Source organism: Pyxicephalus adspersus, chromosome 8, assembly GCF_032062135.1.
Source record: "Pyxicephalus adspersus chromosome 8, UCB_Pads_2.0, whole genome shotgun sequence".
Lineage (NCBI taxonomy): Eukaryota > Metazoa > Chordata > Amphibia > Anura > Pyxicephalidae > Pyxicephalus > Pyxicephalus adspersus.
This window is the reverse complement of record NC_092865.1, coordinates 30,148,240-30,165,183: the sequence shown is the minus strand read 5'-3', so window position 1 is coordinate 30,165,183 and position 16,944 is coordinate 30,148,240. Positions and strand designations below refer to the sequence as shown.

Sequence of the window (16,944 nt, the reverse complement as noted above, 5' to 3'; positions counted from 1 at the left end):
TCTACAGACTACAATGGAGTTGAGTAATGCTTTCATGCTCACATGCCTACATACCTCACTTCTTTTCTAAGGTTTGTGTGAGATTAGAATAGACCATGGTTGACCTGAATTTAGAGGGTTAGTGTGATTGTCGGGGACATTTTGCTCCCACAAATTTGAATATGACAAATGTTTCTGAATACCCAACATTGCACCCATGTAGGCTTGTTGGATGCCCTCTTCCATGGGTAGTTGTTCTCCATTTGTCGTTACAACTTTTACCTATTTGGAAAGGGGTTCTGCAATATTTTGGAGCTTATCTGTGGAAATATGTGCTCATGCTTGCTGCAGGGCATTTGTAACGTGGACTACTTACTGACAGAAGAATAAACGACCTGGCACACAATCAGAGATTCAGGTCAATAAGTTATTCATTGGCATTGATATCAGATCTCTATGCAGGCCACTCAAGTTGGTACTCATCAAGTTTCTCAAACCATGTCTTTATGGAGCTAGCTTGGTGCACAAAGGTGAATGGTGGTACCAAAAAAAAGGAATATATTACAGTGTTCTCCCCAGCCCCTTTTAACTGGGCGCTCCACCCGGCACTTTTCAGTAACCACCCGGCTGTTTTTATGTGGCTACTGAAGAGTTGGGTCACAATACAGGGGATGCCACCCGCCTACAATTTCTGCCCACCCGGCACAAAAAAATTCCTGGGTTGAGCACTGTATTATAATATAAGCTGTTACCGTGGGGCATGGTTTATTGTCATATCAAACATGTTGCTCTTCAGTTTCAGAAGAATTCAGCCAAACTGACAAACCAAAGTTTACCTTGCCAACCACTTGATAGGTAAGGTAAACAACAAATGTACGCAATTGCCAGGAAGCATTTTATTAGGCTGGCGGTCAGCAGTCGGGCTGCCTTGTACCAAAAGAGACTACTCTAAAAGGTTTGATGTTCAGTTCTAATTCTACAAAATGAAATGTTGGATGTTTGGGTCAGTTTTGCGGTGTGACTTAACAAAACCATACAATTTTAAAGGACAAGTTCACAGATTTCTATTAATCCCTTCTAAATAGATTTGAGACATACCCATACTGTAGGAGCAATGCCCCACTTAGGTCCATAAGATGCGGGTATAATCTGGGGGTTTTAAAAAAAAAAAACCTGTTCTGTTTGCTTGGTACCAAATCTTATGCAGAAGCTAACTACCCAAAATCTTACCACTAACCCTCCATGTAATTGCCTAACCCTAACCTTCCTGATAGGACAGTTTTGATAGGTAAGCCATTCTAAAGAAACATCAGAAAGATGGAGGGTTCTGTTTAGTTTACTATATTAGGATTCCTGGGGGCATTTAAAAAAAAATGTTTGAACTTATCATGTAGCTTTTGGGTGCCAACTTTTAATACTAGTAATGTGTGATCATTTGCACACAGGAAGATCTGTGATAGGCAGCCCTGTGATTATGTACTATATGGATTATTGGATGTATGAAATGAAGCAGTGTGGAATATATAGAACATAGCAATGCAAGGGTATACATTTAGGTATTTACACTGAAGTAGTATAGAATATAGAGCAGCGCGTGTATACACTGTAGCAGTGGGAATTGAGCGTATACAACGGATCAGAGTGGAATGGATTTAGAATATATATATATATATATATATATATATATGAGAGAGAATCAGATGTGATTATAAAGTAATGTATATGTAATTTATGTAATAGATCAGAGGGGTTTACTGAGGATAAGCTAAATGCATACAGTGAAGCAGAGGGGAATATAACATGTTTGTGGAGTATATATAGGGGATAACAATGGATTGAAGAATGTGCAACTCAGTGTATATGGTGGGTCAGACTGGAATATAGATGTATATGGTGCATTGAAGGGGTCTTGTACAGTATACAGTGGATCCAGGTGAATAAAGAGTGTGTATATAGTGCATCATAGCTGACATTATGGGTTTGCTGAGTGTATACTGTGAATCAGAGAGGATTATAGAGAGTAGGCCGAGTGTATGTAGTAGATCAGAATGGGATTATTGAGTGTACAACATAGCGTATATAGTGGATCAAAGGGGATTATAGAGTGTACTGCAAGTGTGTTCTGCAAAAATGTGGGCATTCTACAGGAGACACTAACACTGGAAATACACTTTCTTTGCATGGCTTTACTGCTTATTGTGTCCTGCTTTATTATGCATGCTTTTATATAGACTGTCAATTAGGAGAAACTAATGAAAAATAAAATAATACCTTACTATGTGTTTTGATGCGCTGCATTAGTATATGGGCATGCAGTAGACACCACAATGCACTAATTCATATGAGGGGCATAATGCACCTAAACAAAAGAAATCCCTCTGGAGAAGCTTTTTATTGCTTTTAGTTCAGCTTGCTATCCTTGTCTCCAGTAATGTAACCAAAAAGGGAAGGAGAAATGTCAGATTCATTTTATTCAGTAGCAGGATCTCCAGCAACCTAAGTGCCAGGGGAGAAAATGAATGCCTATGTGGGCATAGACCTGTAAATGCTCAAATAAAACGTTAGAGTAGAAACCCTGTTTAATATTCTGTTCTAAAGGTTTTAAAAAAGAAGTCCAATTTAAGTGCTGACACATGCTAATTTCATTTCTGTGCTTCTCCATCTGCTGTGTGGGTGGTTCCCATACACAAGCTCAGGTTTTTCACCATGCCAGCTTGCCAGTTTATTGTTGTATGTGTCTGACACTTGAAGGCACACAGCCTGTCATTCCCTGGAGGGATCCGAGAGAAAACCACAATGACCTAGGAAGATCTCTAAGCCGAGCTTTTCTTGGATGCTTTTGCATGGCTTCATCTCCAGCACATATTTATTACAGATGGACATATGTATATAAGGAATCTTGCGTGTTTGATTTTTAAACTGGTTTAGAGCAGAATCAAAACTAGCATCCTGTTTCCTGCATGTATTCGTCTTTATCACATCCTGTTTTAATGTTTAACTCGTGGCCCTTTTTCTAAGTGTAGCAGATTGCTGGATGACATTTTCGAAGTATGACACCTATTAGATATATTTTATTTAATTCTAATTCCAGCATATTCAACATAGGTTTGCTTGGAACAGTGAATAGCTTCTTATTCCAAGGTGCCTACACATTGATTATTAAACAGTATTTGTATAGCACCAACAATTTACGCAGCGCTGTACATTCATAGGGGCAATGGATTGAACCCACTGAGTCTGGACTGTGCAGAAGCTGAAAACCCACTTGTATGTTGGATTGTAGAAAGAAAAAAGAATTCTGCTCAAACATGGTTCACAAATACAAATCAAATGCAATGTCCTTATTACTAAAATGTGAGTTTTACCAACTTGCTTTTCCTTTTTTCTGATCTTGTATAAAATAGAGGTGTGTAGATTAGCCACTACTGGGAGCTATGGGATTTAATGCAGTTACTCTTTCCTAACAGAGAAAAAACATTACCACGGCTTAGCGAAAGTGGGTTGAGTTATTGTAACCTTCATTCAACCTGTAAGACTGAACACATCTTTTGGTGGAACAGAAATACAGTAGGAGACAGCTTCATTAGGAGGCATATTGCAGCAAAAGCATCTTGTGTACGTTATTTTTTATTAGGCTATTTTGTTTTAATGTTCTAATTTTAATCATTAAAATTGATTTCCTAATTTTTAGTGTGTATTAGTAGTTGCAACAAGGTTGAGCCTTCCTTATTTAAAGCGTACCAAAACTCAACATTTTTACTTTACATAGAAGGGTGGACAGCTTTTTAAAAAAAGGGCATGTGTAGAAGAGGCATTTTTTCCACCAAGGAGAACGAGATGCCAATCTCACACATGCACAGTGAGATCCGCTCTCTGTTTTTTTTTTTTTCCCCCTTACCAGCGGCTACATCACCCGATCTTATACCTGTGCAGTGCAAGATTGGGTGACGTAGCAAGAAGACCAGAAGAAGACAGAAAATGGTGGTGTCTGGTGCTTCCTCTGTGCCCGGACGAAGAAGAAATTTAGGACGACGTGGGACCAGATCGTGGGAAAGGCCAGCGCCATCGAGCGATCGGCAGGATTAAAGGAAAGTGCGATTGTTTTTTATTTTATTTTAGTTTAGTTCCGCTTTAATGTCTAGAATGCCCAAGTACCATCTAGCCATTCTCACCACAGTCTTTGGTTTGAATACCCATTTCAATCATGAAGGCTCAACATCACTTATAGGCTTTACCACAGCTTCCTGTTTTCAGGAAGCTATTCATCACACTTCACCACTCTTCCCTCTGTTATTATTTTGCATTGTATATAGAAGCACTAATGCGTAGTGTTGATGTCTCCGGATCTAAAAATATTTAATCAAAATAAGTTTTACCTAATATAATTGTTATTATGGTGATGAAGATGGAAGGAAAGGAAGGTGAAATATAAACCTAATAAATTTCAGCTCTAAAGTACAAGACACTTTTTGGTTGTAGCAGCCAAGTAGTCCTTCACTTGAAGTGCCAACCGCAGTATCTGTATAGATTGCCTCTGGTTCACATTACAGTCACGTGGGATGTTGGTAGTGCAATCTGTGTGTAAATCTGAAATAATATTGCATAAGTAGTTTATGCGACTGCTTGGCCATAATGGATGGATTGAGACACAAAATATAAGCATGCTCTGGTACTATATGATGCTTGCTTTGATGTACACTGGCCATTTCTAATTGTTTAATCTATGATCAGGTGATAGGCAAAGAGGTAGGCAAAGTTGCCCACTATCATATGTACCTGACTTAGGTTGTGTTCATTGTTCTTTTCTTATTTCATTCCTACTCATTCCTTTTAATTGAACAAAGTTGCAGGAAAACATGTATGTACTTCCAGGGATTGAGGAGGGACCTATATGCAGTGCATAGGTAAAGCACACGTTTTTCTGTCATTTAATCCAGATCTCTTCTGTTATTATGTAACCATGCACTTTATTGGAATGTATCTGTAAAGTATATATATTCTTTCTGACTGAGATAGACTAAAGTGAAGGGTGCTGCTCACAACTGCTTTTCAAAAGCTTGAAGTGGTTTCAGTTTCCTTTACATTATTTTTAACCGTGCTGCAGGAAGTCCTGGCTCGTGTAAAGCTGATTGTTGCATTTTTAATTAAAAGACGAACTTGCTTCTTATATCTGAACTGCTCCCCTTGGGAAAAGACCATTGTAAATCCAACCCAATAAAAACAAATCTTTTTTAGGTACATATCGTCCGTCCAGAGTTTAAAAGCTATGACAGGATGCAAGAACAGTACATTGTGTTTATAATTTATATTTTAAGTGGCCAAATGTACAAAAAATGTATATATAGTTTATGAAGGGCAATGGAAAAGATGGCATTAAAGTTATGTATAGCTTAAACTATATGCAAACACTACAGTCTTATCCTGTTTTTCATTTTTTTCAAATCCGCTTTTATTAAAATAAAAATAGCTTCTGGTGGTCCTGCCATGAAGATCCTTATTCAGGCACATGTTATAGAGTACACAAAATCAATGCTAGCACACATTGGGCCTGATTCATTAAAGCTTGCAAAGACTGGAGAAGATAGACTACCATAGGAGAACAAGGGTGATCCAGCAAAACTGGAATGGATTTCTTAATATCATTTCCTCTTAGTTGGCAAATGTGTTTATCCTAGAGTGAATCCATTCCAGGCTTGCTGGATCACCCAGGTTCACCCATGATAGTCTAACTTTTCTGGTCTTGGAGAGCTTTAACATCTCAAGCCCAATATGTGGGTAGTGTTGAATAAAGTGGACCAATGGTAAAAAGCTCATTGACCAGCTATATTACCAACTGCCTCACAGCACCAGATATCCATATACTTCGATAAAAATAGCTTTTCAGGCACTAACTTTTATTGGATTGTATATCAGTTTCAAAACATACCAAAGCCTTTTTGGAGGCTAAAGCAAAATTTGAGCTTTTAAATGTTCTCACTACCACTTTGATATTCTTGTTACAGGTAGTCCCCAAGTTAAGAACATAGGATGTATAGACGCCTCCTAGATAACAACTGGGATTCCCTGCATGTTGGTGTGCAGGGCAGAGGCTGGAGGGGGGGGTTTGCATGACTTGCAGAAGAAATCTTTTGCTGTTCTGCAGCCTCTTGTAACTCTTTAATGACCAAGACAAACTCTGCATTTGTTTCATTTTGCATGTCAAAGCACAGCTTGCTCCAGAGGGTAATGAATGTCTAGGCTCCAAATTGAAAACATTGTATTATTGTATACAGGTATGTGTATTTTTTTAAATCTCTGTAAACAATCCAAATTATAGAGTAAAATGTATACTTTTATTTACTGAAATATTTTTTCTTACAAAAGAAAACTAATCAAAATAGTTAGATATTTGAGATTTTTTCTATAGATTTCATAAAGGGTTAAAAAACTTTTTAAAGACCATATTTCTGTTTTAAAAAAATATTTGTCCTGAAAATAACTATATGTACTTCTTTGTTCTTATCACTGACAACAGGCCTCTAACAGAATTGTAAAACTTGCTCTGGTCCATAAGGGGAGTACAGGTGCAAGTGTCAGAGTGGTTAAAAATCAGCTAGAGCATTTTGTAGATTTGGGTGTATGAATCACTGCTTTAAGAGTTTTCAGGTTATATTATTGGGATTGCAAGGCAAATGTACAACCTTTCATGCCTGGACTCCCCCTGTTCTCATCTTTTTTATTTATTATTTTAGTCTGTTATAGTTAGGAATTAAGCCGGTTGTTCTTTTTGTTAAAAGCTTAACTGCAGTTTGAATTATATGTTCAAACACTTGCTTCTCCCCTCCTGGGATAAAAAAAAGTTGTATTGGAAATAAAACGAAGTCCAGGACAATTGGTTTTAAGTTTTACATTTAACATTTCAAAAATTACTGTTCAAGTAAGTGCATTGAAACAAACATAATATTATCACTGCAGGAGAGGTAGGCAGAGAAAAAAAAAGATGGACAAGTTAAAGTTAAACTCCAGCCCTACCTTTTTATTTTTGCATATTTGTAGGCAGTTCTGTCCTGTACTGAAAGTGATTAGTCCTATTTCCCTGCACACTGTAACTTCCACATATCAAGCATTAGAAGCTGCAGCAGGTTTATTGATCTCACCTCATTTCCTGTATGATGTACTAGAAATACTATCCCTTCCACTTTTTCCATCTGTGCTGGCCTGGTCCTCCCATTTCATTCAGCCTTTAGGCTCATCTCCATGTGTAAGCATTTCCTATGGGCAAATGCAGTCTCCTAAAAAATGTCCATTGATAAGGGGTGTGAAAGGGACTGCAGTGAGCTGAGAAACCACAAATCAATTCAATAAATCATGGAAGAACAAGATTGTGACAATGTTGACACAGATGGTAGTACAATGTGCCTGCACAGCACAGGTCCAGTAAAATAGAGCCAAGGTTTGTGATTTTTTTTTTTGTACTGGCTGGGAGTGACATTGAACCTATAACAAAGTTTAATAAGGGAAAAAATCAGAAACACACCGCTGACTCATTGTCTGGTCACTGGTCATGGAGTCTGTGAGAGGCTTTGGACTCCTTCTGCCTTCCAATGATACATGTTTTGTAGCCCCTGTAATGATGTCATGGGTGCTAAGAGGAGGGCTTACAAAGTACAGAGTCAAGGTAGTTAAAAAAAAAAATTCAACTACCTAAACAGGCTATTTAAATCTCAAACAAAAACTTGACCATCTGAAGGCACAACCACTGTATATCAGCATAAAGCACAATGAAGCTTGCATGTGCAGTGAGCCAATATGGCGTCCCCCATGTACATAATATGATTAATACCTGTACTTGGAAACAAGGTTTTCTAAAAAATACTATGTGGACATGAAATTGAATTATATGCAAATTTAATTAGAAGCCCATAATTTCCCTTTAAACGTAAAATATCTGACTATTAAAAATATTATTATTGCTGCTTTAGAGAATGCAGCCAAATTGGCTTTGCTAAGTGTAGTTACTCAGCAAAAATCTTTATTTCTGACATGCACATTATAAATCGCTTGTTGCTTTCTGTTTCATTAAATCTCCTATTTAATATAGAACCATGCCATAGCTATGACTAATTGTACAGTTTGAATGCAAATACCGTAGCAATTTGTTTCCTTCATAGTTATGTGAATTAACGAGCCCAACTTTTCTCATCTAAAAACTATTTGGAGAATCTGTACTCACTGTAATGCAATTAATTATTGCAAGAATATTTTTGTTTGTAAAGAATTAAGCTTTATGTCCAGAATATTAAATATTTTGCCCTCCAGCACACTTTAGCCTTGATGTGTTTCCAGGCCCTTTCTGCTTTTAATTAGAATATGGATTAAATGGCATTGCATATCACAGTGGCTGCGGCGGCATATTTCGGAGTATTAGGACTCATGTCTGTCATCTGGATTCCCTCTGCCCTGCTACAGCAACCGTTTGGACTTCCTGCTGGGTTTCCTGTGAGCATGCTGCGATGGTAGGGGCAGTGGCTATACTATGCAGACATCTGTCACTGGGAAGCTCTGTTTATGTATGAGTAGAAGGTACTGGAACTGTGGTTAGATTTTTGTATTGTGCAATTATTTCAATCTGCAAAGTCAGATTACAGAACTGTGAGCTGAATATTTTTGGATACGGTAGCAGTACATCACTGCACATATTGGGTGCCATGGTAACTAAGAGGTGCACCTTACTGGAACTCCATCTTGTGCCCTCCAGCCCACTCCACCCTTGTCCCCTGCTGAACCCAGGCTGTCATTGGCGGCTCTATCTTCTGTACTGGCTTTATAGTACAGTGACACAATGTTATTTGGTCCTTTCATTTCTGTAGGAGCAGAGAAATAAGATGGAGGAGGAAATGTAACATGGCTTGTGTGTAGAAATAGTAAATAAGGCCTTCATAGGTGTATCACCTTACCCATAAAGGCCAATGATCCCCCCAATTTGGATGCATACTTCTGGGGTTACAGGGACCATACATTTAAAGAGGACCTATCACTAGATTTTCAACAATATATAATAGGGTACAGTGTGTGTATATAATGTGAAAATGTGTTTTGTTTTTCATTTTTTTTTTTTTTTACATCCCTGGTGGACAAAAAAAAAACATCCTTGTGATGCTTGCTCATTCAGACATGTGAGTAAGCCGATGTCACTGATGTAATAGGGTACAGTGTGTGTATATAATGTGAAAATGTGTTTTGTTTTTCATTTTTTTTTTTTTTTTTACATCCCTGGTGGTTAAAAAAACCCTCAGCCTCCTGGGGTACAAACGTCGCATATCCCAGGAGCCTGTGTGCTGCTCATTTTCCTGCTCTGGGTCCAGACATGCGTCATAAGGGTTTAATAAAATGTTACTTATCAATTCATCCCAGAATTACCAGTATATCACCAACCTAACAAAACAGATAGCAGATCAGTCTGAAGAATTGGGCTGATTCGATATTCAGTTATCTGTTGTTAGAATCCAGCAAGTTTCCCAAAATGAGACACCATTTTAGTTCAGCGTTTACTAATAGTGATACTGGCAGTCTTCGGGTTACATACGAGACAGGGACTGTAGGCTTGTTCTTAAGTTGAATTTGTATGTAAGTCGGAACAGGTACATTTTTTTTAATAAATGCAATTAGGATAGATGTTTGTGTCAACATATTATTAGACAGTCTGGTGTCAGTTACTGTATAAAATCCTCACTGTGAGTTAATCCCAAACAAAGCAAAAAAAAAAACTTTATGGAGCCTAGACATTCATTAACTTCTGGAGCAAGCTGTGCTTTGATATGCAAAAAAAAAACAACTGCAGAGTTTGTCTTGGTCATTAAAGAGTTACAAGAGCTTGCAGAACAGCAAAAGATTTCTTCTGCAAGAAGTAGAAAGAAGCTGGTGCACCTACACGGGGGACTTACTGGACTCTTTTGCCAGTAAAAGTTTTTTATTTTTTGCTTTAACTGATGAGCAGTTAAATTCAAAGGAAACGAAAGAAATTATGTAAATCTGCAACTCACCAAAAATAAAAACCTTCAAATTGTTAAAAAGCCTCCTTATGCATAGACAGTGCTCTGAATACTGTTTATGCACTGATAGTTGTGCATTGCATTAAATTAGAACAGTGGTTATCGGTAGGATTTCTAACCTAAGCACAGTAAACCATAGCAGCCAGCAAGAATGTGCCACTGCTGAAATCAAACTAAAAAATATAGCTGAAAAGTAAAGTTAAAATCTCTTTAAAATAGGCAGAAATAAAAATGACTATCCCTGTGCAAGCTGATGTGTACTATAAACAGCAGCCAGAGAATGCAGTACAATGTAGACATTGTCCCAGGAGCACAGAAGTTACCTAATAGCTATTAGGAATAACTGACATTGAGCTTTTTATATGTATAGTGATTTAGTTTTAAACCTTTGTATTATGTTCATAATATAAAGACATTGACTAAAATAGTTTACATTTTTATATTTACTAAAATGTGGAGTTCTAGGTTGTTTTTCACATTTAAACAAATAAGGTCTGGTGAACCAATACTAGAAGCCACACAAATCACACAGGTTAGTGCTCAATCTTGAAATTTCTTTAAGCTAGGTGGGGAGAAATTGTAGAAGCCCCAGAATTGTGACCCTATTTATCCAAAAACATCTTGGTGGTTGCTAAAAAGTGCCAGGTTGTGCACCCAGCTAAAAGGGGCTGGGGAGAACACTGCATGTGTTTTCTGAAAGCCGTGCAAAATGCAGTATACCATAGAAATATTCTAATACACGCCTACACTACATGTAAAATATCATCAGTTGGTCTGAATTCACTTGCAGTGAGGTTGCGTTGTATTTACTGTTTCCTTGCGCCAGGAACTGCTGTCTCAACGTCTTCCTTTTGCAGCCCACGTAGGGAATGAATAGGAGCTACAGTGAGCAGTGTTACTACTGTGAGTAGTACTGCTTCCTGGCACCAGCTGTCACGTGTGCTGACATTGGTTCTTTAGGTACTCCCATTGCCATGCAAGTGGAATCATATGACTCAGGCGAGAACCTGCCCTTGCTATGGACAGCATTATTTTTTATATTGTCATTTTTCTCTGTGTTTGGTGGATTTCATCTAAATGAAAAAAGAGCCCATTTGCATGTGTGGTGGGCATCCAGCTGAGTGTCTATATCTTGGATTGCTGTAGAGAAAAAGTGAATATAGCATTCAGCATAATATGGCATTTCCTATACTCCTCCCGTGGGTGGTCAAATGTGTCTTCTCTTTGGTGTTGAAGCAAATAGGAAATGGTCCTCAATGAGAATGAATCCGCTTTATGTTGTCCTTTGAAGTTAAGATGTGCTGCAAATCATTCTGTGCAGAAGAATTCCAGAGAAAAAAGTTTAAATGTTAACTACGGTGAACATTGATCACTTGTTACGCACCATGAAAAACAACACACAGTGCCATTACTTCAATCAGCGAAAATATTTGACCAAGGCAATGGTGTTTAGAGATGGTTGGGACCACTGGAGAAACAGCAGGGGACAGAAATGTAAGGCCTTTGTGCTAATAAGGTGTAGTTTGGGGAACCCCAGAAATAAATATAGGGATGGTAAAATGCTATTTGCATGGAAGAGGCACTAGTAGACTAAAGGACCTATAGGAATATTGTGTTCATACCAAGCTGGATAAGTACTAGTAGAGAGGAGATACTGGAGGCCTATGTAGACCTTGTTACAGAAGTGTAGCCCAGAAGTTTGTTAGACCCATCTAAAGAGTTGAAGTGGATATGATGGCATAGAGACAACAGAATCAATTCAGATACGCACTAAACCCCAAGTACATATCTAGTGGCAAAAAAATCACATTTTTTCAGATGTCCTGTATTATGGATCTGCAAAAGTGTTTGGATTGTCTCCAAGAACAAAAAGCCATGATACGCTTAGACATTCCAAAATGCTGAGGGGTTTTCTTCCCATGTATACCAGTGGGAAATTGTTCAGTATTTTGCCTCTGCAGGAGACATTTCATTTCTCACAAGGCTTAATTGTTATTAAAAGAGAACAGCAGTCAGTATTAAACTCCCCTGTAAGATTGTTTAATGTCATCTTAAATTTAGATGTTTCTTCTTAATGTGTGTGTGACCTGGATTAGAATAAAAGGGCATATTTTATATTGAGACCCAACGTCTTAATACATACTGAAAATCTATGATTCTTCTGGGCAGTCATGAGTCTTTTCTCTATTTATTCGGCAATGGCAGCAGGTAGTCACTACTTCTGTGCAAAACAGCACTTATGCAATGGTTCTAGGGAGTAAGCCCATGAAGGTCTACGCTCATGGAAGTGTGTTGAATAATGACCAACCTCATTTAACTTGGTAGAGAAGCAACATCTAGTAAATGTGTGGGCTTTTTGTGGGGATAGCACCATATTAAAGGTTAGTATTGCTGTGAAAGTTGAAGGTGGAATGTTAAGTATACACAGAGTTTGTTGGTGGCTGAAACCCACAGGAGACTTCATGGGCTTCATTTACTGTTAAAAGCAAAAACAATTGCAAAATGCCTTGTTTTCCCAAATAGAACATATGAAAAAATGGTACAGGTAAATAGATTTGTATGCCAATAAATAATCTACTTGTGTTTGGAGTTCACCTTAACTCATTTTCCTTCAGTGTCAGTTAATCTGGCTGCAGACATTTCAACTCAATTACCCACCAATATTACTTTCCTGTGGCTAAAGATGTGAACCAGATGACTGAACATCATATCTCCAAAACCTAAGAAGGTAGTTTTAGGGGAGTACAACCAGGTTCCCCTCACTGGGTTATCCTAGTACGCAGGACAGAAATATAGCTAGTGGCTATAACCTCCCAGGAGTGGCAGGGATTATATATTAATCCAAAAATTGAAATATTTTAATCATGGAATTTGTTGCCCTCAATAGTCTGTTTTGACAGTTCCTAAAAGTAAATAATAAAGTAAATATTGTGGCTGCCATAACTAATTTCCAGTTGAAAATGCTACTTACCTGCCACTTGTACAAACCCTCACTGACCCAGAACAGGTGTCAGGAAAGACAGAAATTCCTTTCTTTATGATGATTTTGGGTAAGCAACGCCATAAAACCAAGGGATCAGCGTGTCACCTAGGCAGCTAACATTTGTAGCTTGTAAAATAATCTACAAGGGCAGTCCTAATGTTTCTTTTAATGTGGCCCTCAGTTGAAGTCCTAATATTGGATTGAGGCCTGGTCTTCCTAATCACTTCAAATTACTCATTTCTTCCGGTTCTGCTTTCAAATTCCATGTGAACATAGAAAACATGTGAAGAGAAAACATTAAGGGATCCCCCAAACAGCAGCAGGTATTTGATTACAGATTGTGCTGTTGAATACGTGCTTCTGCTATCAACATAGTTTTGTTTTGTTTTTGTGCTACAGTTGTACATGGTCAAGAACAATTTGTTTTTTTGGCATAGTGCTACATTTGGACAGGAGGGAAGGCAGTTTTTAAACTAAGATGCACCATTATAGTTAATTGGGAAAGAATATATGGCACCAGTGCAGCTTTATCCTTTGTAATATTCTGGGATAGGTTTAACTCAAGGTTGAATCGGTGGACATTAAATCACACTCAGACGGCATTCAAAAATGGTTAAATAGAGTTAAAAGCCTCTGGCATGTATTTATTTCAAGAAAGAAAAGAAGATGCAGATGACATTACTGTGTGACATTTTTTTAAACATCAGACATTACAAGAATCAATAAACAAGTAGTTTTTGCCAGTCTGTTTATCAGTTTGTTCTTCAAACAGTGCGATAGCAAGCCCCTACCTTGCCCCTAAATTGGCTTTCTTGGCACTATCAACTTCCCAGGGTTAAATACAAATGTCCAGTTGAAAGGGACACCACTAGGCCTACTTAGCCAACTCCATCAATTTTGAGATCTTCTTGGCTCTCCCCGCACACCAGCTTCTTGTAGCCTTTCTGCATACACACCTGGGCTCATGCTTTTAATCCATATCTCAATACCCATTTATTTGGATTAGACAGGTGCTTCAGAACCACCATTAATTCCTGGCCTGGGAGGGGGATCGAGTGTTTGGGCCACCCATTCCTTCCAAGACTTTCTACACCTGGATCCCATATAAAGCTCCACAAATTTGCAGTACAACAACTACTTGCAGAGACTAGACCAGTCTAAACCAGGTCCTTTAACCCATTTACCCAGGGTAAATAGATGGGAATACAGTGAAATCACCTCTAAATCTGACCTTTCACTTCTCATTACGCTTCACATTCACCCGACTGATCACACATCCTTTGAATGAAACACACTGTGCATTTCCCTGCACTAATTTGGTCACTAATACAATTAATAAATCCACTTGGTAATTATACGTTTGCATATGTGGTTAGCCAGTATCATAAATCATGTTTCTACAGCAGAACCAGGAACCGGTTCTGCATGGTGTGTGTCCAGGATATGTTTTCTTAAAGGTTGATACACTGATCTGATCTAATGCCAAAGTTGTGCTTGTCCAACTGATCTGCTCTATTTTCCATTTGATTATAAATCCCTCAGAAGCTCCAAATTAAATGCAATTGTAAAATATATTTAAATAAATATGTTCTGTAATGTCACTCCATACGATTATGTATTTGTATTGTAGTGGCCAAATAGTATCTATATATACATACACACAGTGTACTCTGTTCACAGTTTGATCTTCATTCTATTTAACATTTTTTATTTAGTTTTGACAATACGTAATGTGTTTGTCCTTGTCTCTTGGATGTGTTCTGTCAAAAAGCACATGATTTTAGAGAATTTTAATTAAGTCTTTATTTTATGTGATAAAACTAGATCTACTGCTTGGAAGAGAGAATTTGACCATTAACACAGCATTAAAGGGGTTCATTTACTCACAATTTAGAGTTAATTGAATTTATTGACTGAAGGCTGATCTTCAAAACTTTTTAATAATGTCTAAGTTTAATTTTTATTTGTCTTTACGTTTTGACCTATTCTTTTCAAGCAATGAAAAAGTGGACTAAAAGGCTTTCTCTCTCAGGTCTCTTGACCTGTTCTTACTTTTAAAGAGGAGCTTTAATGGGATCCTATATCAAGGGGACATGACATAATTGAGACAATGGGCATGGTATTTGAATCTTTAATAGCATTATATATCAACCAGGAGCTTGGTTCTCTCTGACAGAGTGGAAAATTCACAAAGCATAACGATAAGTGAATTCAGACTTCTGATCTGGGAAAAGTGGTGGTTTGCAAGTGTGGAAAAATAAATTGGTTGTCATTACACTTTAGTTTTCATTGCAAGGAATGATAACTGAGCATCTTGATTTATGTTCTGTAAGTTCTGCAATATCTGTTACGAGGCGGATTTGCTCTATTTTTATCCCTCAGAGTTTGAACCATGAAAAGATGGAACTAATATTATAGGAAGCTGCTTCAGTTACCCTTCCTGCATCATTGGTCTGTGCTTGTTGTATGATGTACTGAAAATACAATGGTTGGTATGACCTGGAGCAGTACCAGGCTGCTTATGGGGCAGCATAGACCAGTAGCAAATCCCCCTACTTGCCTAGGAACCAAATTGTTTCTGTTAGGATTTGGTTTCTTGTTTTTCATTTTTCCCCTCAACTCTTTGTCACCTTACCTTGTGCTTATGGTAATTCGGTTCACAAATTTTAGAACATACTCTTTCTGACTTTTTCAGAGTGCCTATCTTGGCTCTGAGAGTCTTGGAATGCTGGCTTGTCCTGCAAGAAACTATTTCAGTTTTGCATAACAAGAATCCTTCACACAATTCCCTATCTAAGGTAGTGCCCTTGTTTCCTCTAAATGAGGATACTATGTAGGATTATTATATGGTGATAGCTTCTCAATAATTAGGTGTGGTCAAGGCTAATGACCTTTCCTATTGGGAATAAAACCTCAGGGGATCCTAGTGGATTTCTCTGCAAGACCTGCTCCTGGACTGTATACTAGTTTTGGGTGCTGAACTCTTTGAGAAGTTAGGGAATTTGGCTACCAGCGGGGTCACGAGTGTACGTTTTGTTCCTAGTGTCCGACAGCTGCAGTATAACTCAGTGATTACGACTATAGTAGAACTAAACACAAATCATAAAAATCATAATTTGTGCTAAGCACTCCCCCATAGTTGTATTGCTAATCTTTTTCTGTGAGGGACATTTCCAAATATGAATTTTGTAGGGTTTAAACTGGCCTCTGTGCACATTCCTATCTTTACTTCCACTTTTATGCATCTGTGGTCTAGGCATTAACATTTTAGACTTTAGATAAACTTTAAAAGAGCTGTGTCCATCAATGAGCTTAGAGAAAAGAATTTTGGTGAGAACAAAAATCTCACTATAAAAAATGTGGTAAACAACAGTACTGTCTAAAAGGAGTAAATCCTTGAAATCTTTTCATGTCATTATATTAATTAAGCTATACCTCTAAAATGAAAATAATTATCTCAAATTTTAAACAAAACAATAAAACATTACATCCAATATCATGCACATCTAATTCAGGCATACTGCAGCAGGAAAACGCACCATTATTATAAGGATTTATAATATTATATGGACAAATATTAAGATTACTATGTTTTGCTGTCGCTTTTAGAGTATTTGTTTCCAATATAGCACTGGATTACACATAACCACAAGTGTATGATGGATGTCTTTGCAGAGGGAGGGGGATTGCATATGCCACTGTCACATGAGGATCATAAATATTTCACAAGCATCTATGTGCACAAGGCTTTATGAAAGAAGTTTCTACTGTAAAGAGCACTCAAGCAAAACAACCAAGTACACCATTAAAATATGTAAAGATAAATGACAATGTAAAAGTCAATCCCTACAACAGTACATAGCCAAGCGGATGACACCACTCCAACCACTGTAGTTCTTCAGATCCCTATATCACATGCCAATCCGCTGGACAATGAATAGGCATCATCAC

The 16,944-nt window shown here is 37.7% G+C and overlaps 1 protein-coding gene across 1 annotated transcript in view; it reads left to right on the top strand.

Moving 5' to 3' along the window:
• LRRC8D (leucine rich repeat containing 8 VRAC subunit D) overlaps positions 1 to 16,944 on the top strand; it is a 48,345-nt gene that overhangs the window by 12,639 nt on the left and 18,762 nt on the right. The window lies entirely within an intron of this gene.